Source organism: Macaca nemestrina, chromosome 6 (genome assembly GCF_043159975.1).
Source record: "Macaca nemestrina isolate mMacNem1 chromosome 6, mMacNem.hap1, whole genome shotgun sequence".
Lineage (NCBI taxonomy): Eukaryota > Metazoa > Chordata > Mammalia > Primates > Cercopithecidae > Macaca > Macaca nemestrina.
In genome coordinates, this window is record NC_092130.1 from 13,553,553 (window position 1) to 13,580,926 (window position 27,374).

The window sequence follows — 27,374 nt, forward strand, 5'->3', positions numbered from 1 at the left end:
AGCACTTTGGGAGGCCGAGACGGGCGGATCACGAGGTCAGGAGATCGAGACCATCCTGGCTAACATGTGAAACCCCATCTCTACTAAAAAATACAAAAAAAAAAAAAAAACTAGCCGGGCGAGGTGGCGGGCGCCTGTACTCCCAGCTACTCAGGAGGCTGAGGCAGGAGAATGGCTAAACCCAGGAGGCGGAGCTTGCAGTGAGCTGAGATCCAGCCACTGCACTCCAGCCTGGGCGACAGAGCGAGACTCCGTCTCAAAAAAAAAAAAAAAAAAAAAAGAAATAACCAGGGAGACTTTCTGTTGATGACAAGTAAAAAACTTTGATCTACAACACGGCTCTGGTGTTAAACAAACTAGGTTTCTTCCAATCTTACCTTTCTTGCATGTATTCATTTCTTAATTTACAGATCATTTAAAAGTGTCCACTAGGAATTAGACCTTCGCTCATTCCTGTGGAGGTTTCACCCAGGCCCGTGCTTTGGATACTGTCTTTTCACTAATGACACCATATTTATATCCCAAGCTCCAAACTAGAAGGCTCTGCTGTCTAATTGCCAACCTAGGATCTCAGGTAGGGGTCTAATAGGCATCTCAAATGTGTCATACCCCAAACTCAACATTAGATGTTTCCCCCAAAACATATTGTGTTGCAGTTGATGGTGCCTCCATCTTTCCACTTTCTTAGGCCAAAAATCTCAGGTCGCCCCTGACTTGCCTAGCACACCCATGCCCTGCATCAAACACCATGTTGTGAGCTTTATTTTCAGAATATATCCAGAAGCTCATTACTTCTTTCTTTCTTTTTTTTTTTTTTTTTTTTTGAGACATAGTCTCGCTCTGTTGCCAGGCTGGAGTGCAGTGGTGCAATCTCGGCTTACTGCAACCTCTGCCTCCCGGGTTCAAGTGATTCTCCTGCCTCACCCTCCCGAGTAGCTGGGATTACAGGTGTGCACCACCACACCCAGTTAGTTTTTGTATTTTTAGTAGAGGCGGGGTTTCACCATGTTGGCCTTGATCTCTTGACCTCATGATTCACCCTCCTTGGCCTCCCAAAGTGCTGGGATTACAGGCGTGAGTCCAGCTCACTGCTTCCTACCACCTTCACTGTTTCTCCACCTCATTTAAGCTTAATATGATTATGTGTGTCTGAATTCTTTCAATACTTTCCAAACTTCCCTCCTCCTGCTTCTGTTTTTGACCTCTTTACATTTCTTCTCAATGTGGCGATGTGATCATCTTACAAAGATGTAAATCAAGTCATGTCATCGGTTTGTTCAAACTTCATTGGCTTCTCATCCCCCAAAGCCAGAGTCATATATTAGCCTATAAGGGCCTAGAAGGTCTTCTTCCCTCTCTTCCACCCACTACTTGTCTGATTGCAGACCCTACTACTCTCCTCTAATTCATTCCTCCCCAGCCACACTGGCTTCCTTGCTATACTTACACATGCCAGGTTCATTTCCACCTCATGCCTACAAACTGGCTGTGCCCTCTGCCTGGGTTGCTTTTCCCTTTGATCTATCCTCATAGCTCCCCACTTTACCTCCTTCTGCCAGGTCTTGGTTCCACTGCCACTTTCTCAGCAAGGACTCCCCTAGCCACTCTCTCCTTACCCCTTCCCTAGTTTATTGTTTTCCACAGTGCCTTTCTCCATCTAACATTCTATACATTTTTACATTGTTTTTATCTTATTATTTGTCTTTCTCCACTACAGTATTGTTTGCTTTTAGGTTTTTTTTTTTTTTTTTTTTTAGTGTTCAGCATATATTGTGCACTCAATAAATATTTGTTGAATAGATGTAATGAATGTACCAAGCTTTGGAAATAGAATAATTAATAATATAAACAAATTCCCAGTCCTCATGGAGCTTAAGTTCGAGGAGCGGGGATACAGTAAACCAGTGATTATATTACAGGGATACCCATCTCCAACTCTGATGGTGAAAGAAAGGCTTCCTAGCAGTAAATGTATTGGCAAGTCACTGAATCACTCTGAATTTTAGTTTCCTTGCCTGGAAACACGAGACAACCAGTTTACCTCAAAGGATGACTATAAGAGTTAAAGGACCTGAAAGATATAACATACCTGCTAGAGGAATCAGCACTTCAAAGATACACAAAAGTGGGCCAGCCATGGTCCCTCATGCCTGTAATCCCAGCACTTTGGGAGGCCGAGGCAGGTGGATCACGAGGTGAGGCATTCGAGACCAGCCTGGTCAACATAATGAAACCCCGTCTCTACTAAAAATACAAAAAAATTTGCCGGACGTGGTGGTGGGTGCCTGTAATGGCAGCTACTTGGGTGGCTGAGTCAGGAGAATTGTTTGAACCTGGAAGGCGGAGGTTGCAGCGAGCTGAGGTAGTGCCATTGCACTCCAACCTGGGCAACAGTGTGAGGCTCAATTTCAAAAAAAATAAAATAAAGATACACAAAATGTGTTCAGCATCATCGCCATCCTGCCTGAAGTGCCTTGATTGTGGGTCTTCATCTAATCCTACCTGTGAAATGTTCCACCTTTCATTCTTGATATTAAATTTTGAATGCAATAAGCAGGAGAATTCTGTGGACTACTGCAGGTCCAAGTAAACAATCACACTTCGTGGAATCTGTTGAAGAATCCCTGCCTGTATATTTCTCCTAATCATCTGATTACTGCAAACTAACCAAAATTAAAGCAAAATGGCCTAGTGGTTTACAATTTGTCTGTCTCACAAGTGTTATTAAAAAGATATTACTAGGATCCTGTCACCTCTTTAAAACTCTCAATTGCAGTGGGCTTTAAAAAACACCTTCTGGGGCACTGTTAGTGGAGGCCAGTGGCCATCTAACTTTTGGAATTACTGTTAGCTTTGCACTCAGATGATATCGAAATCCAGGAAGCCCAGCTGAGATGTGGTTATTGCTCATACCTAGATGTGTTTTTCTCCTCTGCCGTATATATATCCTCAGAAAAAGGTTAGAGCTAAGTTATCCATGCTTCCTGATGCCACAAGTGTTATTTGCACACATACACACACACACACACATCCTTTTAGTAAATGGAATACATACACGTGCTACATCTATCTACCTGTCTAATTGGAGTATGATATATGAGTACAATAATAAACATATGAATATGTGATAATGTCTTGACCAAGTAAGTCATTTTGTGCTAGCTTAAACATATATAATTGTAAATCTAAGTGCTCTTCCTATATTACTTATGTAGTATATATTAGTTGTTTATGATCAAAATATGAATATGTATCTTTAGTCATCCTATAAATACCTGCTTAGAATTTTTTATGTTGAGACGTTAAAAATTTTATGATAAGAGACATAAAAAATGTATTATGACACAATTTCCCATGGAAAACTTTCCAAGAATAAAAACAGTGAAGTTGCAAGTTAGCATTCCCTCCAAATGCTTCCTTACTAGCCACCTTCTTCTCCTTCTATGATTCACCTTTACCCTTAAGGAGGCAACTCAGGACTGTTTCTGTTTCTTAAACAGCATTAAGGTAATCTTACTTCAATTTGAAAAAGAGTTATCGAGTGTTTTTATGAATAGCCAATAAATTGAGAATAAAAAGAATAGGAGACATCTGCCCCGAGGAATCTGATCAACTAGGATATCATAAACTATTATTCACACCAGGTAAAATTAAAAGCCATAAGAAATATGCATGATTATGAAGAACAAAATGTGAAAACACAGTCAAAATTCAGTGAGGCATATACGCAACATATTGATGTAATTTGATTAGGAAAAAATTTCCATTTAATTATATTTATGTATATTATATATTTTTTTTGAGATAGAGTCTTTTTTTTTTTTTTTTTTTTTTGAGATGGAGTCTCGCACTGTCACCCAGGCTGGAGTGCAGTGGCGCGATTACTGCTCACTGCAGCCTCTGCCTCCCGGGTTCAAGTGATTCTCGTGCATCAGCCTCTTGAGTAGCTGGGACTACAGGCACGTGCCACCATGCCCAGCTTTTTTTTTTTTCTTTTTTGTATTTTTAGTAGAGATGAGGTTTTACCGTGTGAGCCAGGATGTCTTGATCTCTTGACCTCGTGATCCGCCCACCTCAGCCTCCCAAAGTGCTGGGATTACAGGCGTGAGCCACTGCACCCAGCCTTATGTATACTTTTTAAATGCCCAGTGGACCAAAACATTACACTTAGACCTACACATCTAATTTTTGGAAAGTTCTAGAGTCAACTATAGCATTGTAATGTTAGAATCAAATGTGGGTTTGAAATGGATGAAATGAAGAAGAGTGGAACTCTAGGCCCTTCTTTAGGTAGAACATATGGTATCCACTTACAGGGCAGGAAAAACTTAGGCTTTCTCTTCACACGTTTGACAAGTGACAGAAACACTGAATGAAATCCTATGAAACAATTTTCACTTGAGGCCTCTTTTTACTTCTAGAAGTAGAGACTATTTTGTTAATGCTTCATTTTTAGATCTGTGAGGCTAATTTTCAGAAATTTCATTCTCTCACAGTAGCCCAATATATGTTTAGGGTCATAGCCTTCTGCAAAAAGTATTATGTAGAAAACAAAATCTATTAAGGTGAGGAAACTAACAAACAGAGTCTCAAGCTTGGGGACAAGAATAATTTATTTGTGGATGTGGGACAATGAGTTATTTGGTCCTTCTTCACAAATGAGATAACTGTCAAATCCCATCATATCCCACTACATGAATTATATATAACAACATTTGGTGAAATATGAAATTCTAAAAATACACTGAAATGCTAGAGTCATCTTAATGGTTTATTATGATAGGTGTTCCTGGTTTTGAAATATCTTCTTTCATAGAAGACAAATGGGGGCGACATTATTTTAGAAAGTCCACATCTTTTAAAAAGATGGATTAAAAGCTCTTTGAGACAGCTGTGCTGTTTTATTAGAAGAACAACATTTTCTTTCTAAATAGTTCTTGAGGGCAATTTCAAAATCAGAGGGTGCTTTGGGCTCCATTCAAAACTGAAGAAAAGGAAATGGTGCATTGGAGAAGATGGAGACATTAACTGTTTTTGTTGTGAATGTCAACATGTGAATAAGGACAATTTAAAAAATCACACTTAAAGCAATGATGCTATATTTTCATATCCAAAAGACATATCCTTTCTGTAGCACTGCTTCATTGTGATTAAGACCTGGGCTTTGGAGTCAGAGAAAACTAGATTTGAGCACCTTCTCTGTTCTGTAGTAGCATGTGACCTTGGTCAAGTTCATCATACTCTTATAGCATCTGTGTCTTGTTCTGTGAAATGGGGAAAGTAATTTGTAACTCTGTTGGTGGTTGTAAGAATTAAATGAGATAATACAAGTAATGGACTTATCAAAGTGACTGTGGCTCGGAGAGGTGAACAAATCTGCTCTTTTGGAGACTATATAGCTTAGTAGATAAGGCCCACGAACTCTGATATTAGAGCCTCAAGACCTACTCTCTTACTTTCTGTGTAATTGTGACAGGTTGACTCTGTCTCTCTGAACATCAGTTGATGCATCTAAAAAACAGAGATGATGTAAGAAACCACCTCTAAAATTGCTTAATGCAGTGTTTGGCACATAAACATAGTAAGAGCTAACAGTGACAGGAATAGATGTAACCTAAAATAATAATACAATTAATATAGGCATAATATAATATTCACAACTTCCAAGCTATTTTTCTATCTTAAGAGTCTTTTGGTTTTGTTCCCTGTCTATTTTCATATTGCTGAAGTGCCTCAGGGGAAAAATCCTAAATATATAACAGATACACAAGGGCACCATGGAACATGGGCGCTGCACCTGTCAGCATGTCACTCATAATCACTTTTCTCTGCTCAAATGTGCACACCTGGGGAAGGTTGAAAACTCAGTCTCCTACATTATCCCCCATTACAGTTGGGTAGGGAACATCTGGCCAATTAATTTTCAGTAGTCTAGGAGGTTGGATCACCAATTACAGCATTCAAGGGTTCTTATTTTCATTACTTTCCTATCGTCGGCACACACTACACTCGGGTAGCTGCTTGCTGTGAGAGCTTGCATTGCTAACATTCTAGAGAAGAATATAAAAGACCACAAATCATACAAGGCAGGACTGTAATTGGATATGATATTCTCTTCAGGTTTCTCTTACAAATATCCAAAGTGCCTATACGTAAGCCAAGTTACCCAATTTATGAATTTAAATATTATGCCCAAGACAGAAATGCATTTCCACCAGAAAACACTAAGATTAACCATAAGGTCGGGCAATAGTTTTTCAAAACATTCTCACTCTTCTTTTTCCTAATAAAAAAAAACAAATGTAGTTTTCAAGATAAGTATTAAGAATCCCCGAAACTTATCCTGAAGAGGGTGGCTCATTCTTAAATAATACATTATCCTTTCCTAACACAAACAAAGAACGACTCTCTATTGGAATAATACTAAGTGTCTCGGTTTGGGCCCATCATGAAAGCAGAAATTTAGGGGTAGGAGATGTTGATGTAGCCTGTTTCTCTCTTAGGACTCTGTGTTCCATGTAACTACCATTTGTCTAATAAATACAGGTCTCTAACAGTTCTATGGTGAACTCAGCAGGATCCAGGCTATTATTTAAGGCTTTTTAAAGAATAAATATCAAATAATCTGAAAAGGCATCTTAAAGGGTGAAAGTGCAGCCATTTTTTTTTTAATGGTTCCTCGCTGCAGGGAGTCGAATGAGAATTTTCTTCCTCTGGAACACAGACTTCCACTCTGGCTGATGGAGAATCTGCACTTTGACAGTGCTTGGGTGCACAGAGCTTCACCGTGCCCATTCAACACCTGTAATCACGCTACAACAGGCAGGGAGCATGGGTGCTGGAATAGTGGAGGAAAATTTGATAACTACAATTTTGTAATGAAGTATACCTACATATCCATGTATAGGTTATATGTTATATGCATGTGTTTATACACATATATACTGCTTTAAAGCAGATCAAAATGTGCATCAGCCTCCTGAATTTTTTTACTTAAACCATTTCTCCCCCACTAAATATTGGTATGACTGAAGAATGTTACCTCCCTTGTCAATGAATGGTTGTATGAATCAAGCTAGACCAATCAGATCTGGGAATTGGGGATTTCCATCTAAATAACAATAGGAAATAAAATGGTAAGTGCTGAGTCATTCTAGTGGCTGATGCCTCACGGGGATTCTCTACTGGTTTCTGCTTTCTAGATTTCAGAGCTGCGTTAATTCTTACCTTTATGTGAGGCCTGATTATTCAGCCATTCATGTGATTGTGAGGATAGCCAATATGTATTAAATTTATTCTTTTGGTTTTCTGATTTCCTTAGTATTTTTCTCTATGGCATGCAACCAATGGTTTTCTGATTCATGATGTATATACCTTCATATGGTTCCTGCAAGCACTCATTTTACAAAATTGGACACAGAATATGCACCTTCTCTTCCTCCGACAAGAAAGCAGACTATTTTGGATGAAACTTTTAAAACCTCTTTGTGAGTTAAAAATCACCATTTAGGTACATTAATGAAGCACTCCCCCTTTAAGATCAATAACAGTGATTTTAATATGTATTTCTTTAACTTTTCTGCAGACTAAATTTTTTTTAAAAAAATTAACTTCATTGGTTTTGAAACATGACTCTTTTCTCAGCACTTGGACAGAACCTGACTGTATGCAAATAGGTTAGTTTCTGTATTTGGACGTTGGTAGCAATATTTTTCCAAGTTCTAAATCATCCACCTAGCATGTTAATTTATAGTGCCTCTGTTCTTGTCTGACAGATTCCAACCTTTTGATTCTCTGCCTTCTTTCTTTGCTACAGTAAATTGATCCTTTAAAACATCCAGGTGCAAATGAAGTAATGGTCCTTCTATTGTGAGTGAGAGTGATGGAGTTTCCTTCTCCCTCCTTTTCCACACTGAAGTCCTTTCCCCTTCTGAGAAATCCACATATCAATTAAACTCACCTGCTAATTAAAAGCTTGTTTGGAAAAATCCTTGCTAGTTAGAAGCAAAGGAAAGTGTAAAGGTGTCTAAAAATAGAGGCTTTGAATGTCAATTACTTCCTTCTTCCTCAGTTCCTGGTTCCTTCCGTTGAATTGGCTGGAAAGAGCTAGGGGAGGGGGGAGAAAATAAAGAAAAAATAGTAAGTATCTTTTCACGTACATTTCCCTGAGAGTATATCATTGGTTTAGTAACTTCAGCTCTTTGTCAGCAACATCAGGATACATAGTTTTTATTCATGAGAGGAAACACCATTTCTCACCCCTTCTCATACAGCCACGCTGATTTTCTGTATAAAGGCAGTAGAAACCACAGTTCTCACTCGTTGACTGTCAACAATCAAGCTAGAGCTTTTGCGAGCGGGAATATCAGAGGAATGAAAGTGAATGTGGAAATGATGCCCTGTTCTCGTTTTTATAATGACACCGCCTGCTCTTAGATCCTCAACCACTACTCATTCCTGTCTGCTTTTCCTGAGAAATAGGTCCTAAGGGCAGATTTATAACAATACTAGATTGTCTTCTCTTTCTTTTCTATCACAGACTTAAAAGCTATGTTGTTCTGAAGTAACATGCTAAGTATCAAACTATATAAAATAAAAGGGAGTCACAAAAATAGAACTCAGGAGACTGAGAAAGTCACAAATTATGAACAAAGCCCCCTTTTTAATATGCCAGATGATAAGAACAAATTACAATCTGCCTTGGAAAAATGACAGCTAATTTATTCATTTATTCATTCATTCAGTGTATTTTTATTAAGGGTCTATTATTGGGTAGTCATTGGGTTAAGAGGTAGGGTTGGAACTGTCCCAACTAGTCCCAGCCCTCAGGGAGTTGATAGTCTATAAAAGAAGTGGAGAATAAATAGAGAAATTACAATGGCATGTGATAATGCTGCTAATAGGAAAAACATAAGCAACTAACCAGATATGGGAGGTCAAAAAGAATTTTTAGAGATAAAGTTTAGTTGAGGTCTGAAAGTTGAAGACAAATTATCTAGGAGGGAAAAGAAGAAGATAGAAAAGACATTCCAATGTTGAATGGGTACCATGAAACAGACCATGGCACTTTCGGGGAACTCTTCATAGTTCTCCTGACCTGGAGAACAGAGAGTGAAGGAAAAGGCCAGCAAAAGATCAAATTACAACAGCATTTTAAACTGCCTTCTGCAATAACTGAAAAATAGTTTTATTTTTTCTTATAGGACATATAGCTGAAAATGGGAAAGGACACAGGTTATCCATTTCATGACTTTCTGTATGATGTGCAAAAACAAAATAGGGCATACTTAGGTGACCGTGAAAATAAATTGTTTAGAAAAAAATTGTGGGTTTAACTGACTTCATATAATTTAAGTCCAAAATAGATACACGCCATAGAGAATTAAATTCTTTGCTTTGGGTAAAATGCATAACACTGAATAAAGATAATGTAGTGATTAATATAGCAAAGCTCTAAAAAAAAAAAAACAAAAAAACAAAAACAAAGTCTTTTTGGGAAAAAAAAAAGGTATCCCAATATATCTATCAAAAATAGGACACAGGGTTTTTTTTTTTTTTTAAGGAGATACATTCACAAAACAGAATATGGTGTATCAGTCAGATTAGAGCTAACATAATAATCTTTCCCAATTCGGTTTGAGAATTATTGAGTATCTACTATGTGTGAAGCATTTTACTAGGTTGTAGGGCTATCACAATTGATAAATAATGCTGACATGTCGTAAAGTTGAAATACTAGCAAGGACCATAGATTTTTGTTTTGCTTTGTTTTGTTTTTGTTTATTGAGCTGGAGACTCGCTCTGTCACTCAGGCTGGAGTGCAGTGGTGCGATCTCGGCTCACTGCAAACTCTGCCTCCCGGATTCTCTCTCTCAGCCTCTTGAGTGTCTGGGATTACAGGAGCTGGCCACAGCCCCCAGCAAATTTTTGTATTTTTAGTAGAGATGGGGTTTCACCATATTGGCCAGGCTGGTCTCAAACTCCTGATCTCAGGTGATTTGCCCACTTCGGCCTCCCAAAGCACTGGGATTACAAGCGTGAGCCACCAGGCACAGACAGATTTTATTTATTTATTTATTTATTTATTTGGACACAGAGTCTCGCTTTGTCGCCAGGCACAGATTTTATTTATTTATTTATTTATTTATTTATTTATTTATTTGGACACAGTCTCGCTTTGTCGCCAGGCTGGAGTGCAGTGGCCCGATCTCGGCTCACTGTACCCTCTGCCTCCCAGGTTCAAGTGATTCTCCTGCCTCAGCCTCCTGAGTAGCTGGAATTACAGGCGCCCACCACCAGGCCCAGCTAATTTTTGTATTTTAGCAGAAACGGGGTTTCACCATGTTGTCCAGGCTAGTCTCAAACTCCTGACCTCAAATGATCCGCCTGCCGTGGCCTCCCAAAGTGCTGGGATTACAGGCATGAGTCACTGCACCTGGCCCAGATTATTTTTTTAAAACCCTGAATAACTGCTCAGTGTTACAGTATATTTATTTCCTTTATTCTTTAACCTAGAATTTAAAGCAAAAAACTTTTGTTCTTCATAGCTGTATCCCTGGTGCCTAAAACAGTGCATGTCACAATGATTGAGTTAATTGTAAAAGTATCTTAATGAGTTAAATGTATAAAATGTATCTTAACAAGTGGAATCTGGATATGAGGGCTTAAGCTCTGGTTTCAACGTAGCTCTATGGCTCACAGCACTCCTAATGTTTTTTCTGTATCATGTTTTTGTTTGAGGCTTCCAGAAACTGTTCCAGCTGTGGCATCCAAAGTTCTTAGATAATTTATATAGCTCTAAATTAATCCTCCAAGTTGAAAATCACCCTCCAATGACTTCTTATTGCAATTAAAATAAAGTCTCAATTTTTTACCAAGACCTATCCCCCTGCCTCTATATACTTCCTCTCAACATTCATCTCACATTTTCTATGCTCTAGTTACGTTGGCTTGCTTTCTGTTCTTCAACATACCGAACTTGTTTTTATTTTATGGCCTTTGCCCTTGTTTTCTCTGCCCAGAATGCTCTTCCCCCAGAATTTTGCATGGCTCATTCTTTCTTATCATAAAGGTGTCAGATTGAATGTCACATCTTCAATGAGGCTTTCTCTAACCACCCTTTTTAAAATGGCCACATTCACCCATCAATTTTATTCTATCTTGTCACCTTGCTTTATATTTCTCATAGCAGTTCATATTATTTGAAATTTTCCTATTGTTTGTGTCTCTCCCTGTATCCACCCCAACTAGCCTGTAAGTTCCATGTATAAAAGAAAATTACATTGTTCATCACTAGAGGTGTGCCTTGTATACTCCCCACCCCGCCCCCACCCCCAATGAGACTGTAAACAGGTGCAGCGCCCATATTCCACAGTGCCCTTGTGTATCTGTTATATATTTTGGATTTTTCCCCTTAGGCATTTCAGAGGTATGAAAATAGACAAGGAATAAAACCAAAAGACCCTTGAAATAGAAAAAAAGGTTGTAAGTTGTACTATTGTATTATGTCTCTATTAATTGTACTATTACTTGAGGTTATAACTGTGCCTGTCATAGTTAGCTCTTGTTACAATTGTGATTAACCTTCCCAAAGTTAGAGGTGTGTATTTATGTCACCTCTACTCTTTTTTTTGTTTTATTTTGAGACCGAGTTGCCCAGGCTGGAGTGCGGTGGCGCGATCTCGGCTCACCACAAGTTCCGCCTCCCGGGTTCACGCCATTCTGCTGCCTCGGCCTCCCGAGTAGTTGGGACTACAGGGGCCGCCACCTCGCCTGGCTAATTTTTTTGTGTTTTTAGTAGAGACGGGCTTTCACCGTGTTAGCCAGGATGGTCTCGATCTCATGACCTGATCTGCCCGCCTTGACCTCCCAAAGTGCTGGGATTACAGGCGTGAGCCACCGCACCCGGCCTCAAACCTCTACTTTTTAAATGAGTCTCATTGTGGTTTTGATTTGCATTTTCCTGATGGTTAATGATGTTGAGCATTTGTTCATATACTTGTAGTCATTTGTATGTCTTCCTTAAGAAATACCTATTCAGGTTCTTACCCTGTTTTTTAATTGGGTTATTTGTTTTCTTGCTATTGAGTTTCATATATATTTTGGATGTTAACTTCTGATTAGGTGTATGGTTTGCACATATTTTCTCCCATGCCATAGGCTGTCTCTTCAGTCTGTTGTTTTCTTTGCTGCTCAGAAGCTTTTTAGTTTGGTGCAATCCCATTTGTCTCTTTTTGCTTTTGTTGTCCGTGCTTTCGAGGTCATATCAAAAAAACAAAATCATTGTCAAAAAACAAGGTTAAGAAGCTTTTCCCCTATGTTTTCTTCCAAAAGCTTTATAGTTTCAGATCTTATGTTTAAATGTTTAATCCTTTGAGTTGATTTTTGTATATGGTATGAGATATGGGTTCAATTTTATTCTTCTGTATGTGGATATCCACTTTTCCCAACATCATTTATTGAAGAGACTGTCCTTTCTCCATTGTGTGTTCTTGGCATCTGTGTCAAATATTAATTGACTATAAATGTGTGAATTTATTTCTGTCCTCTCTATTCTATTCCATTAGTCTATATATTTATTTTTATGGTACTACTATGCTGTTTTGACATAATCTTATATATAGAAAATGCTAATCACTCCACCCAAAAAACTGTTAGAACTAATAAGTGAATTCAACAATATTTTGCATGGCATAAAATCAACATACAACATCAGTAGCATTTTTATATATTAACAACAAACTTTCCAAAAAAGAAATAAAGAAAACAATCTCATATGCAATTTTATGCATATATAAATAAATGTTTTATATATATGAATAAAACTTCAGAATAAATTCAACCAAAGCAGTAAAAGATTCATGTACTCACTGATGAAAGAAATGGAAGAAAACAACAAATAATTGGGAGGATATTCCATGTTCATGAATACGCATAAATAATATTTTTGAAATGTGCATACTACCCAAAGTGATATACAGATTTAATGTATTCACTATAAAATTTTCAATGATATTTTCACAAAAATAGAAAAATGAATTATAAAATTCATATGGAACCACAGAAGGCCCCAAATAGCCAAAGCAATCTTGAGCAAAAAGAACAAAGCTGGAGGCAACACACAAACCCCTATCAAAATATAACTGTACTATGAAGCTATAGTAATCTGAACAGCATGGTATTGGCTCACTTAAGTTGAGAAAAACACACACATTACTGTCTACAATAGAAAATTAAGGGCAATAGTTATAATATTACAACCTATCCCATTTTTACTGGTATAGCTATAAATTATAAGGCTGCTATTGAATAGATCTATTATTAAAAGGTATTTAAAAATTCATAAACTTTGTTCTGCAGCTCTCAAATAAAAGTGTTTACTTTTAAAATGAATTTATTCTGAAAAACACTTTTGACCTAACAAATGACCCAACGGGCACAAGGCTATAAAGGATGAAAACTCCACTGTAATTTTCCTCAATGTTTTAAACTTCAAGTAGCTTTTAAAAAAAAATGAGCATAAAATGCCTTTATTCATATTGGCTATAAAGAAAAATATAGTGTGAAAAGTGTCATTATGTAAGATCCATGAGTTACTGTCTTATTTTTTTAGATAAGTACTAAAGCCTAGATTATACCAGTTACTAAATCATTGTAGGACAATCCTGACACAGAAGAAGACAAAATATAGAATTATTTGTGTATATAGCATCATGGTTTGGGGCAAACAGAATTCTGATATGGACAAAAAGAAAGACACTCAAACCACTTTATCAAATTGAATCATATAAAATTTCAAGCAATACATTATGGATGACTGCAGCCCCTTACAAGTAGATTCATATGAGCAAATGTTATATTAATCAGTTGTTTATTTTGTTTTCATGGAAAAAGGACAATTTAGGTTAGAGAGATAGCAGAGGGCAGTAGTTAAAGATACGGATGTTGGAGGAAGAAACCGTTAGACTGATGATTCATCCTCTATCTCTCTATGAGTTCTCTAGTCAACTTACTACAATTTTGTGACACAGTTTCTTCATGAAACTGTGGAGTCATGAGCTTAAATGGAATAATGCACATGTTTAGCATAGTGTCTGACACAGTGAAAGCTCAGTGTTAGTTGTTATTATTATCCTATTATTACTTTTAGAAAAAAATTTAATAATGTGACATTGTAAAACATGTAAAATTAAACCTTAACTTGAATCACTGTAATTGACCTTTGAAGTTTAGATATCTAAAAACAGGCTTTGTTATATTCTCTTTTTGTGAACATTTTCTCTAATTTCCAGATTATGCATTTGCCTGCTCCATGTCTCAGCGTTTAAATATGCTCACATTTCATGATGACTTCCCAATTCTTTTTTGTGCAATAGTAAAAAGTCAAGCTTCATTTTATTTTTTATTTTCTGTGCAGAAGCGATACCTCTAAAATTTCTCTAGCATTCACACAGTGTTCTCTCATATCGCAAGTCTCTCTTAGGAGTTTCCTAACATGTTTTTTCATCTATTTATTAGATATGTAAGTAATTTTTGTGGATGTCATCGTTTTCTTTTTATAGCAAATTTCAGGTTTATCTAAGTTGTATTCTAGTGTGTTGACTTATATTTGGTGGTATTCCGTAGTTTTAGGAAGCAGTCAATAAGGCAGATGTAGTTATAAAACTTACATATGATATTGTTTTCACCTTTTCTTCTACTCATTTCATTCATGTGGTATAGCTCTAAAAGGGCCACATCAGGCTATGTGCAATGCTTAAAAATGAAATGCAAAACTTCTTTCATCCCTTGCTACATTAATTCTTTATTCTCTTTGAAAAACAGAATCACCTTTTTTCTCTTGTGTAGTAAGAACATTTCTGTTTTTGCAGAAATCTGTAATGTTTTCTTACCCTTGAAGCTCGTATATGGAAGACCAATAAGAGCAGGTTTTGTTTTGTTTTGTTATTTGTACATTATTCAGTATAAAACTTTTTTTTAATCCACCATCAGCTAGAGTCCCAGAGATCTGAATTATGTGATAACTACTCTGGTTAATTAGAGTGCTATTTAATTTTTGTAATTCAGCTTGAGCCTGAATAGTGCAAAATCCATTTGACCTATATCTTATAGTCATCTGCTTACCACAAGTCTCAGACCTTTTTAATGATGAACTGCTCTGACTGGTAATCACCTTTGGGCCTCCTATTCCTCTCTTTACAAATTAAAAAGAAGCCAGCAAAAAACATCCTGGTGCAAGGTGCACAGGCAATGCAGTGAGGTTGTAAGAGTAGAAAACTAACAGCAATTCTGAATACTGATGACTAGAAAATGCAGCAGAACCATCTCCAGCCCTCCTCTACTCTTTATGGACATAGAATTAAGAAAAAAAAAAAAAAAAAAAGACAAGAGGCACATTGAGCTGAGGGGAGAGCAGCAGCTCGGACTGCTAAAGATGTAAATGTGGACTGGGCGCAGTGGCTCACGCCTGTAATCCCAGCACTTGGGAGGCCGAGGTGGGCAGATCACTTGAGGTCAAGAGTTTGAGACCAGCCTGGCCAACACGGTACCCTGTCTCTACTAAAAATACAAAAATTAGCCAGGCATGGTGGCAGGCGCCTGTAATCCAAGCTATTCAGGAGGCTGAGGCACAAGAATCGCTTGAAGCAGAGAGGTGTAAGTTGTAGTGAGCCAAGATCATGCCACTGCACTCCAGCCTGGGCAACAGAGCAAGAGTCCATCTCAAACAAAAAAAGAAAAGAAAACGAAAGAAAGAAAAAATATTTTGTGATTCAGGCAGAGTTGCAAGGGACTTCAGATTGGGACATAAGAAAGGAAGTGGTCTCTGAGAAGATGAGATTAAAACAAAGCTTGTTCCTAAGAACAAGCCCATCACAAAAGCAGGAATGAGCTTGATATATTCAAGGAAAGGAAAGTTGAGGTGATAAGAGCCGAATGGGAGAAGTTAAGATAGAAGTTTATGCAGCCGGATAAATAGGACTTTTAAAGTTGGATAAGCGTTTGGATGTTAAGCAAATTCTTTTATGAAAGCAAATTACGTGTTTGGAATTAAGTTTTAAACAGATAGCTCTGGTTCCTGTGTGGTCAGTGGGTTGTAGAAAGCAAGGGGACACATAGATAGACCAGTTTATAATTTTTTACTTTGGCCCAAGTAAGGATGATGGACCCAGGGTAGGAGCAGTAGAGATAGAGAGCAGAAGCAAGATTTGGGAGATTTGGGAGGTAACTTTGACAGTTCTTAGTAATAACCTTAATATGGAGTTGGGAGAGAGAGACAAATCAAGGAAAAATCCTAGGTCTTGGTTCGGGCAGTTAAGTGAATATGGTGCCATTTATAAGATGGAGGAACTCAGAAAAGATCAGGTAAGTAGAGGAAACGTATGGCTAAGATGTTACTACCATGTTGCCTATCACAACATCAATGTGGATATGTCAGATTGGAGGAAAGTGATGTGACCCTGGAGTTTGAAATAAGTTCAACAAAAAAAGATATAAATGTGATACTCAGTGGAAAACTGTTGTTGCTCTAAGTCATGGAATTAGAAGAGTATGTAGATAGAAGTCTCCTTAGGTAAGCAGAGCAGAAGACACCAGGGAGAATGGAAAGGGGGATGCATGTGGCTGGAGGAAAACCGGAATGTGTCATGCACCTCAAGAAAAGGAAGAATTTCAAGAAGCAGGAAGCGCTCCACTGTGAGAAACGCTGCTGATGGCTCAACGAAGGCAATGGATTTGCAGTTCATCTTCTCCCCAAGTTGATGTGGTTTTCCCTTTCAGAGTACATAGAAAACATTACTGGACTGAGAACAAAAGAACCTGATTTCAGAAAGACAAGAGGCATTGAACTTCATTATTATCAACTTCTGTGTTGGTAGTAATGGCCTATTTTCCTTCCAAATCAATCAAGATTTACATCTTTAGTCTATGTTCTAGAGAGGTGGGAAAGAGGGTCTTCAACTTCCCATGACCATAAATACCTTGAATAGAGATCTGCTTATAAAGATGTTTCATTTAAGTACCAGAATCCAACCTACATGTTTGCCCAGAACGTGATGAATGAGGCTGAAGCTGACAGCTTGAAAATGGAGAACAAAATCAAAGTAGCCCTCAGACCACTGGACAGCAGGAGGAGAGGACTTAGGGAGCACTTGCCTAGGAATTCCTTGGAACAGCACAGTATGAAAAGCTGCTGGGTTTTGCCAATTTCCTATTGCTCAATGAAAGGAGGTTTTATTTATAATTATGGGTGAACTGTTTTTGTCATATTCCTCTACAGGGTCACTGCTTCCAATACTGCACTTATTAATTTGGGAAACATTTTGGAAAATAGCTGAGATTAAGACTGATGGGTTCTATTTTTAACTATATTCCAAAGAAAGAAGCTGAAATAAGCAAGTCAGTGCATCCTTTGGTACATTGACAGGTGGTGAACTGTAGCAAAAAGGAATTAAGCTCTAGGCCAAAATTAAGTCTCATAAAACATCCTAGCTTTATAACCATTTCTATAGCTGTGAAACCTGGTTCTGATAGCACAAGGATATTTAGTTTCTAAAGAAATTCTACGTGAATGTCTCTGAATTAGGATACCAGTCAGCAAAGAGCTGTAATAACTTGTCAGTTTTTTGTAAAAGCAGTTAGATTTGTCTTTTCCTTTCCCAGGTCTGGGTCTTCATCACCTCATACCTACGTTACAATAGTCTTTGAGCTAGCCTCTTTGCTCTTCTTTCCTATATCTACCCCATTCTGCAAGCTGAGACCAACTGATTCTTTCTAAAACATCACTTGTACTATGTTACTCGCTAGTCTCCATTGCTAAAGAATCTACAATGTCTCCCTACTGTCCATTGAATAAATGCCACGCAATTCAACTGGCCCTACCCTATGTATTCAACTTGAAGGTAAATCATTTTAGTCCTGCTGATTTCAGATTTCTCCTCGTCACACAGACATATAAGCTCAGCTTTACCTCTTTTTTTTTTTTTTTCCTCTGAGACGAAGTTTTGCTCTGTTGCCCAGGCTGGAGTGCAGTGGCACGTTCTCAGCTCACTGCAACCTCTGCTTCCCGGGTTCAAGCGATTCTCCTGCCTTGGCCTCCTGAGTAGCTGGGATTACAGCCATGCACCACCATGTCCAGTTAATTTTTTGTATTTTTAGTAGAGATGGGGTTTCATCATGTTAGGCTGGTCTTGAATTCCTGACCTCAGGTGATCCACCTGCCTTGGCCTCCCAAAGTACAGGGATTACAGGCATGAGTCACCGCGCCTGGTCAGCTTTACCTCTTATCTGCTCTTTCTGAGTCCAAAATTTTCATTTGTTATGTCTAGCGCAAAAGTTACCTCCTCAATGAATCTCTTCCAAATAACTCCATACTCCTTCATTTAAATATCTATTAATTCAATGCCTGTATTCAATGTGGCACAGAATACATGTTTCTAACATCCCTGATTTATTGCCTTACAATTGCACTTACCTTTTTTTCCCATGTACAGGTACTGTAGTCCCAATTAAATCATTAGTCCCTTGAGGAAACACATGAATTGTTTCTGTATATTATATGATTGCCTACATCCTAATAAGAGGTGGGCCAATAGCAGGTATTCAATAAATACATGTTGAAGGAAGTGAAAAATTTTCTATGTGGTAGAGTAGAAAGTGCACTGGATTAGGAAATTATAAAGCAGCTTCTGGTCTTGACTGCAGCACTTAAAAACTGTGGTGTTCAGCAAATCACTGAATTCCTCTGAGACCAAGTTTGCACATTTGTAAACTAAGAGTAATAATAGTATCTTTCCTATTTCTTTTAAAGTCTTGATGTGAAGGAGGAAGGAAACAAAGCATATAAAAATGCTTTATGTTCAAATAAAGACATTTCTGTATTTGTATATATTTCCACATTCAGCATGAAAACCTATTTTTCTCCGTTGCGGACATATTTTTAAAATAGATTTTTTACTTGGTTGATAGAGTGAACAAGGGTGAAAAATGACTTAAATGACATAAAAAAGTGAATTATGATATGACCAAAAGAAAGGCTGATATGCAGGAGTTCATGGTAACTTTATTTATAATAACTCAAAACTGGAAATAAATCTCTATTAACAGGTTAACTAATAAGCACGTTTTTGGGATATTCATCCAATGAAATAGTACTCAGGAATGGAAAAAAAGAATGAGCTAACAAAAGTGAAATCCAAAAGTATCATGCTAACAAAAAGAAGCCAGACCCAAAAGAATAGGTGTTGTATGCTTCCATTTAGACAAACTCTAGAAAAGGCAAATCTAATCTATGGGGTCGGACAAGCAAATCAGGAGTTGTCTGATACTAAAGTACAAATGGGGATTGGCTGGGATAGGGCAAAAAGAAACTCCTTGGGGTGACTGAAATGTTCCCTATCTTGATTACATGGGTATATATATTTGTCAAAACTCACTTATATATGTTATTTATATATATATATGATATATATGTATGCATTTTATTGTACGTAAATTTTACCTCAATATACATTGTTTTTGAAAACAAACTACATTGATATGTAACTTCACTATAATTCCTGCAGAAATATAAAGCTTGATATGAGTTTTATATATGGCCTTATTTACATTTGGGAGAAAAAACAGAATTACGTTCCCTGAGGAGGATCACCAAAGATATCAACCAATAAGGTTTCCACTTTGGCAGTAAAGAAAGTAAAGTAAGATGGAATTTGTTCATAGGACTTTGAGATCTAATACATCTGCCAAAATCATATGCATTACTTTCTTCTTATTGATGAATTAAAATCAAAATCCTTTTTTCCCCAAGATTAAAAGAAAAATATCTCATTAAAAACAGTAGTGTTTATTTTAGGCGAGATTTCAACAGTCCATAAAATGGCCAACCCCCGCATTGTAGAATCTACGTTTCTAAACTCTCGGAAAATCAGCAAAAGCTGATAACTGTACAGCTTCTGCACTCTCCAATTATCTCCTTTCAGAGCCAGAACACACAAACACTTTTTTGCATTTAATTAAGTATTGCAATTCCAGATTATCTTTGATTAATGAAGAGCGATACAGCGTATAGCTAGCATTATGTGATTATTTCACAATTGATCTTTAATTATTCCATCTGATAATAATTTCACTAATTTTTCATAATGTTCTCATCTAGATTCTTATAAATGAGCTATAACAATTAATAATTTTCATTAATTTTCCTTGAAAATGATGTGAAGTTTTCGATAGAACTCTTAACCTTCAAAAACTGTTTCAAAAATTTTGATTAAAGGATAAGCTGTACTGTCATATGGAAAAACTGTGTGACTTCTTCAGATATAGCAAATCAGGTAAACATTCAAAAATGTTTCTCTTTTTGTTGAGTTTGGGACTTGCTGCTTGGGTGTACCTAAATCTTCTGCCTCTCCCTCTGCATGTTTAGCTCGGACTTCAGTGTCAGATAAACGTAGGTTTTAAGCCAGCTTGACTACATTATATGTGACTGTGTCCAACTTCGCCCCTTTCAATTATTGTGGCAGTTTTAATAAGTTGGAGGTGAGAGTTCTCATTAGGAAATAGGCGGCATGGTATTGCAGGAGGCCACATAGCTCACAAGAGTACATGCAGCCACCTAGGGAGACTGGGTAGACAGAGAAAAGAAGCACCAAGGTCAGAATATTTAGGCACTGTTGGCTGGATGCAGTGGCTCATGCCTGTAATCCCAGCTCTTTGGGAGTTCAAGACGGACAGATCACAAGGTCAGGAGTTCAAGACCTGCCTGAACAACAGGATGAAACCACATCTGTACTAAAAATACAAAAATTAGCAAGGCGTGGTGGCGGGTGCCTGTAATCCCAGCTACTCAGGAGTCTGAGGCAGGAGAATTGCTTGAACCGGGGAGGCGGAGGTTGTAGTGAGCGGAGATAGCACCATTGCACTCCAGCTTGGGTAACAGAATGAGACTCCATCTCAAAAAAAAAAAAAGAATATTTAGGCACTTTCTTTCCAGTGAATCATAGCAGAAGACTGCCAGGGATCCTGAGAAGGGGCAGCCCACATGGCTGGAGGAAAACTGGAGGCAGTCATAGGAGCTAGAAGAGAGTCCAAGAAGAAGCTTACAATATGCTAAATACTACTGTAATGACTTAACATTCATTATTCTACTTACACCTCACAGCAGGCCTCTGAGGCAAATATATCATCATCAATATTTTAAAACTGAGGAAAAGAAAGCATCCCAAGGTCATCCAGCTAACGAGGGGCAGAGCCAAGACTTTAACCTGACATGATCAGCTTTAAAACCCATTTTCACAAACACCATGCTCAACGAGCTCCTACGCACATAACGGTCATCCTAGAGCCTGGTGCATAGCATGTATTCGGTAAAAGCAATCTTTCTATGGTGGTACTGGTTATAAACACATCAGGTCCCTTTGGCTGTCATCGGATCGAAGTTGTGCATGCACTAACTGATGCAACCTTAGGCAGAGAACAATGAGGTGACCCCAACACGACTTGACTACAGTGTCTCATCTAGCCTTGGGATTTCTGAAGGCTGTTTGAACTGCTGGAGATCATGAAGGACACAGCAGGACTAATGACTATCGATGAACTTACACCTTCGTGTTGAGTTTCATGCTAATTATATTTAGAGGGCATGACTTCAAAGTTTTTGGAAAATAGATTGCCATTAATTACTGTTTAGAAACTCATAGATTGTCACTAAATACTGTAATTCTTCATGTAAAGTAAAGATGTGCACCATTTCTTAAGTCTGCCCACTGCGCCAGACGCTGTGTGGTGTATTCAATTTATACTTCACAACACTGTGAGATAAGCATTATTATCCCCCCATTTCTACCTGAGAAAATTGAGATTTCCAGAGTTTAAGTGAAATGTTAAAGGTCACAAAACTCGTGAATGGCAAACCAGGACTGAAACTCTGAAATTTAATTTCAGAATTAATTCTGTACAGCTTCCCTGGAATAGATTAATTACTTGGGGAGTAATATGTTTGTTTATTGGGCATTGAACATTGTCGTAGATAATTATATCTTCTCCAGTAGTTAATGTAACACTTCAAAGAATCAAATATTAAAACTGTTCATTGCTGGGGAGCAGAACGCTTTCTAAAATTGTTGAATGCCTTTCTGCCTTCTATAGTATAAAACACTAGATAACACAGAATGGTGAACATTTTCTTGATAGTATAAGGTATTCTTTATGTTCATCAGTCATGGTACTATTCACAGGTGTGAGGCCCAGTGGGTTGCAGATTAAATGAATACAACTCCTATACCAAAAATTTATTTTCTTGAAAAAAGTCTTTTAGTGTTAGCTGGCTTTATTTGGAACATTAGGATCTTTCTTTAAAAATGGAGAAAAGGGGCTGGGCGCAGTGGCTTACACCTGTAATCCCAGCACTTTGGGAGGCTGAGGTGGGCGGATCACGAGGTCAAGAGATGGAGGCCATCCTGGCCAACACGGTGAAACCCCATCTCTACTAAAAATACAAAAAATTAGCCAGGTGTGGTGGCAGGCGCCTGTAATCCCGGCTACTTGGGAGGCTGAGGCAAGAGAATCACTTGAACCTGGGAGGCGGAGGTTGCAGTGAGCCGAGATCGTGCCATTGCACTCCAGCCTGGGCAAAAAGAGTGAAACTCCAACTCAAAAAAAAAAAATGGAGAGAAGAATATTTATGTGTCAGACTTCTGGAAAGACATAACAAAGTAAACCATCTACAAATTATATTAGAGAATCAAACCTCAAAATCTCACTCTTTCAAGCAATTTCCTCTTCCTCTGTCTTGTCAACAAGAATCAGAACATAGGATAGTACTCCTACATTAGTAACATAAGGACTAAAATCTTCACCTTGTAAGTCTACATCTACAGGTTTGTTTGACTCACTCACCATGTGTTCACTGATAGGGACGGATCTTGAAGAATACACAATTTCAAGAGAGCTTTAAAGAGAGAGGATACTTTGAACCTCGCATAGTGTTTATAACCAGAAGTTGACAGCATAGAGATGGGATGTACATTCATGGTTTTGACAAAAGACTCTTAAATACTCAAAGAAATTAAGATATAAGAAACATAAACATTTGATCTCTAAAGTTATAATGGAATTGAATAATCTTTCTATATAGTACCTTAAGGTTCTGATTAAGATTCTGGTGCTATTGTAAAGCGATATTAACACCTATTAAGAAAGTTAAAAACAAAAGAGTGCATGGCACCATGTCTGTCCCCACAGGGTAAACTCCATTTTGTCACACAATAGATTAGCTTAACTTTCCTCAGATAAGTCTGCCATTCTGAAGGGATCATTCATTGAATGGACCAAAAGGTCAATGAACTGACCAGGGAAGTATATTCTAACTCATTCTGTCAAATTTTGGCATATTAGAAAGCTGAGGAATAATGATAACTCCCAATTACTTATCATTTTTATGAAAATCTAGGGCGAATGGAAGATTAACTGAGGTTCAATTTGACTAATTTAAAATAAAACATATGGATTTAATCAGCCATTTAAAACTGTTGGAAGTATTGGCTGTGTTTAAAAGTCTTTTCTCTGAACTAACCGTAAAATAGTTTTGTGGCTCTGTGAGTTACTGGCTGATTGCTGCCAGTTGTATTAACTTTCTATCCTGTGTTATTTAAAAGCACCAAAGTTAACAAGAATACAATGCTCACCTAATTACAGTTGTTCATACATATTTTCCATCCTCTTTTCTTCTCCCGCCCCTCTCTCTTCCTTTCCATCTCTCTTCCCACTTTTGTTTCTCTTTATTTTCTTCCCTCTTTGTCAATTATATGCCAGGTAAGTACACTGCCCAGGTTCGTTCAAAGAGAAAATTAGAATTTCCCTAGAGGTATACGCTAAGATTTTCCTTCAATTTAAACTGCACATTTGGGGATGCATTTTAAACTTCAGCTTTTATGCTACATATTTTCAGTTATAGCTCGTATATTCTACTATAACGTAGTTTAGTTTTCCATTGCAGTAGAATGAATGGCTTCATGTCATTCCCAATTAAGCCCTCCATCATCTGTCCTCTTTAGCATAAAGTAGGATTAGGTGACAATGATGATGCATGCTCTCAGAGGCTACAGCAGAAAACAGGACCTGGCAGGCCAGTTCACCAGATGCCCCAGTGCCTGCCTCCACTGCAGATCTGTCCAATGATGGATGTGCCTTTAATGTGGCATCCAGGTGCCCGGAGGGGCGACAGAGATTTAAGCGGCTTGTTGAAGAGACCTCCTCTCTTCTTTCTCCTTGGAGCTAGCATTCTTCTCTGCACTTCAAACCCACAAGCTCCTTCGTCTCTCCATGGCTATTTCTGTTATCAGGAGCCTCACTTTTCTATCCCTTGTTAGCCTTCTCCCTTCTTAGAGTTTACCTGCTTCTCCCCTGACTCTCAACTTTCTGGCTGAGCAAGTTGACTTTCATAGCAGCCAAAGGATGCTTCCATGCTTTCCTTTGAGTCGTGTAAGCAACAACATTTTACTTCTAACAGTTGGCTATTAGGACCTCTGACCTATTGACTTGCCCAGTTGGGAAGCTATACCACATAGTGATAATGAGCCCAGGCTATGAATCAGACTAAATCTTGACTCCACCATTTCTAGCAGAATGATTTGGGATACGTTGCTCAAACATCTCTGAGACTCAGGTTTTTTCATCTGAGAGATGGAAAAAATAGCAATAATAGCACCTACCTCATAGGTTAGCCATGATGATTAAATAAAATACCACACATGAAATCATTATTAATACAGCAGTAACTGTGACATGGCAAGCATTCAATCACTCTTAATTTAAAAAGAAAAAAAACTTTTATTGCATGCTGCTGAAGACTTGTTTCTTTTTTTTCTTGATGCAAAAGATAATTTTGAAAAGACAAACATTTGCAGGTTTTGATTTCCTTATGATGCTTGATATCAAACCCTCAGATACTTGGGATGTCTGTTGTAATTTTCACAATGATTTAATAGTGTGTGTCATATTTAATCTTTAGTTTTTCCCCAAAAAACAAGGGGTGTGTACATACACATACACACACACACACACATACACAAACACACTCTTTCTCTCTCTTGTCTCTCTCATTGCTAAGCAGATGCTACTCTGCTACTTTAAATTAAAATGGGCACATTCACTGGTTGACATACTAAGAAAGAGGTTCCTTTAGATTAATGTTTGGAAGCACAGTCAACTTGAATTCACTTTTTCTTTTCAATGCCATAAAAATTTTATCTGCCACTTATTAACATTGAGAAATTTGATCACAACTTACACTTGGTTTAGATCAATGCTTATTTAAAGCATACAATCTTTTATAAGTGCTAAAAAGGAACTAGGGGCAACGACATACCAAGAAAGAAAGCAGCATGGGGGTAGTTCTGTTAAGAGTGGTTTAAAAGCTTGTATTGTACTACTGCCACGTAAGTAGAGGAAGGCTACTGTCAAACACATTGCTGAAATGAGAATTGTTTAAAATACAAAAAGCAAGACGGCTCCATGTGAGTATCTTAAAGTCCCAAGGTCACTTACAAAGGAGAACCAGGTGGTGAAACACTCGAGAGACAAACATCATAGCCATATCTTGACACTAGTGACCCCCCAAGAGGAGGCATACTAAATATTTTCAAAGATAGATTTTCTTCTGCCTCTGGATTAATGTAAAACTTCAAGAAGTGAAATATGAAGAGCAATTGTTGGTTAGTATAACTTTTTTACCTGATTACTTTTTAGGAGCTTTGCGTCAGAATAACTATTGCATCAAAATAACTCAGATTTTAGGACCCTCAATAAATACCATAAAAACAGAAGCTTCATAATGCTGGGTCCGGCCTCGAGCAGGTTAAAAAAAAAAATTCCCCAGGTGTGTCGAATGTGTGTCTCTTTTAAGACTCACTCATCTATTCACATAAATTTTATACATGAGATAAATAAAGGCCCAGAAATCTGGGAGCAAAGGAAAGTGAATTAAAATTCTTTGGCTATCTATTTACTACACCGAAAGCCAAAATGGAGTAGTCACTAAAAGCACAGGTTCAAATAACACTGCGAAGAAGTATTCCCCTTTCAGCCTTGGGGAAGTTAATGCTTTTTTCTGCCTTAATTTCCCCATCTAAGCAGGGGATAGCCATATTACTTGACATACAAGGTTATTTTTAAAATTAGCTAAGACCCAAAAAGTCCAAAAACCCTAGCCAAAAGAAAATACTCAATAAACAATAGCTGACTGTATTAGGTGGCAACCCTTGGCTAATATTTTACATATTATTAGGCTGGTGCAAAAGTAAAATTGCAGTTTTTTCCATTACATTCAGTGGCAAAAACTGCAGTTACTTCTACACCAACCTAATACATGCTTAATCACCACATCGACTCTGATTGAGGCTGTATTATCCCTATTTTACAGGTGGACACACAGATTCAGAAATATTAAATAGCCTAGCAGACTGCAGCCACCAGTGAGCAATGGTACAGGCATTCAAACTTATTTTGGAAAAGTCAAAAAACCCAATTCCATGACACACAAGTCCGTTCTCTCTTTGACTTCATGAAAAGTACATTTGGTTTTGAATCTTTTTGGCCATTGAAGAAATTAAAATAAACCAAAGTCTTTAAAAAGTTACAGCATAACTTTTCTCCCCTGCAAACTAGAGTGATCCATTTTATACTTTTGCGTTCTATTTTTAAAGTGATAATGCTGAAATGAGTATATCTAAAAGGACTGCATGCTCTTGGGCACATATAAATGTTCCTGGCATGAATTGCATGTGTAATTGTGGTTGTTTTGGGGAAAAAAGGAGAGAAAAAAAAAAAAAAACACAAGTGCAATATAACTGTTGCCATCTGCCTTTAGGTGAAATTCTGTAAGGTTATTTTGAGCTCCCATTGGACGTTGATTTCGATGTGTACTGAGAAAACTGCCGGACCACCTGCCACCCATCCATACTAGAATTGACCATGGTGGCAGATGAAGCTTCAGAGATTGTCCTTTTCCACCACTGTTACTTGACTGGACCTCCACCATGTTACACCCTTCTTTCCCCTAAACAACTCCAGAGGACAACAGGTCTCCAGGTGCAACTGTGTGAGGATTTTATCATAAGAAAGCAAAGACTAGTAATGCATGAATTTCTTAAATCCAAGCTGGAGTCCAAAGGGAGATTTCATCCAATAGAAACAAGCCGCCCATGCAAACCATCTGCAGAATAACCTCACAACAGACCCAGTGGTGATTTCATAGTTGCCAATAAAACAAGCTTAGAAGCCTCCCAAGGAGACAAATGCTTCTGAAAAATATCTTCCACCGCTTAGCATATGGGTCTGCGAATGCTGCCCAAACAAAAGAATAAAGCAAGGTAGGACAGAGC

The 27,374-nt window shown here is 37.8% G+C and overlaps 1 protein-coding gene across 8 annotated transcripts in view; it reads right to left on the reverse strand.

The window, feature by feature from the left end:
- Window positions 1–27,374, reverse strand: part of LOC105480824 (teneurin transmembrane protein 2) — a 3,943,693-nt gene that overhangs the window by 1,378,399 nt on the left and 2,537,920 nt on the right. For all 8 annotated transcript variants that reach the window (XM_071097760.1, XM_071097759.1, XM_071097767.1 and 5 more), the window contains one exon: window positions 7,961–8,106. The gene's annotated coding sequence lies outside the window, so the exon portion shown is untranslated. The remainder of the gene's footprint in view (window positions 1–7,960; window positions 8,107–27,374) is intronic.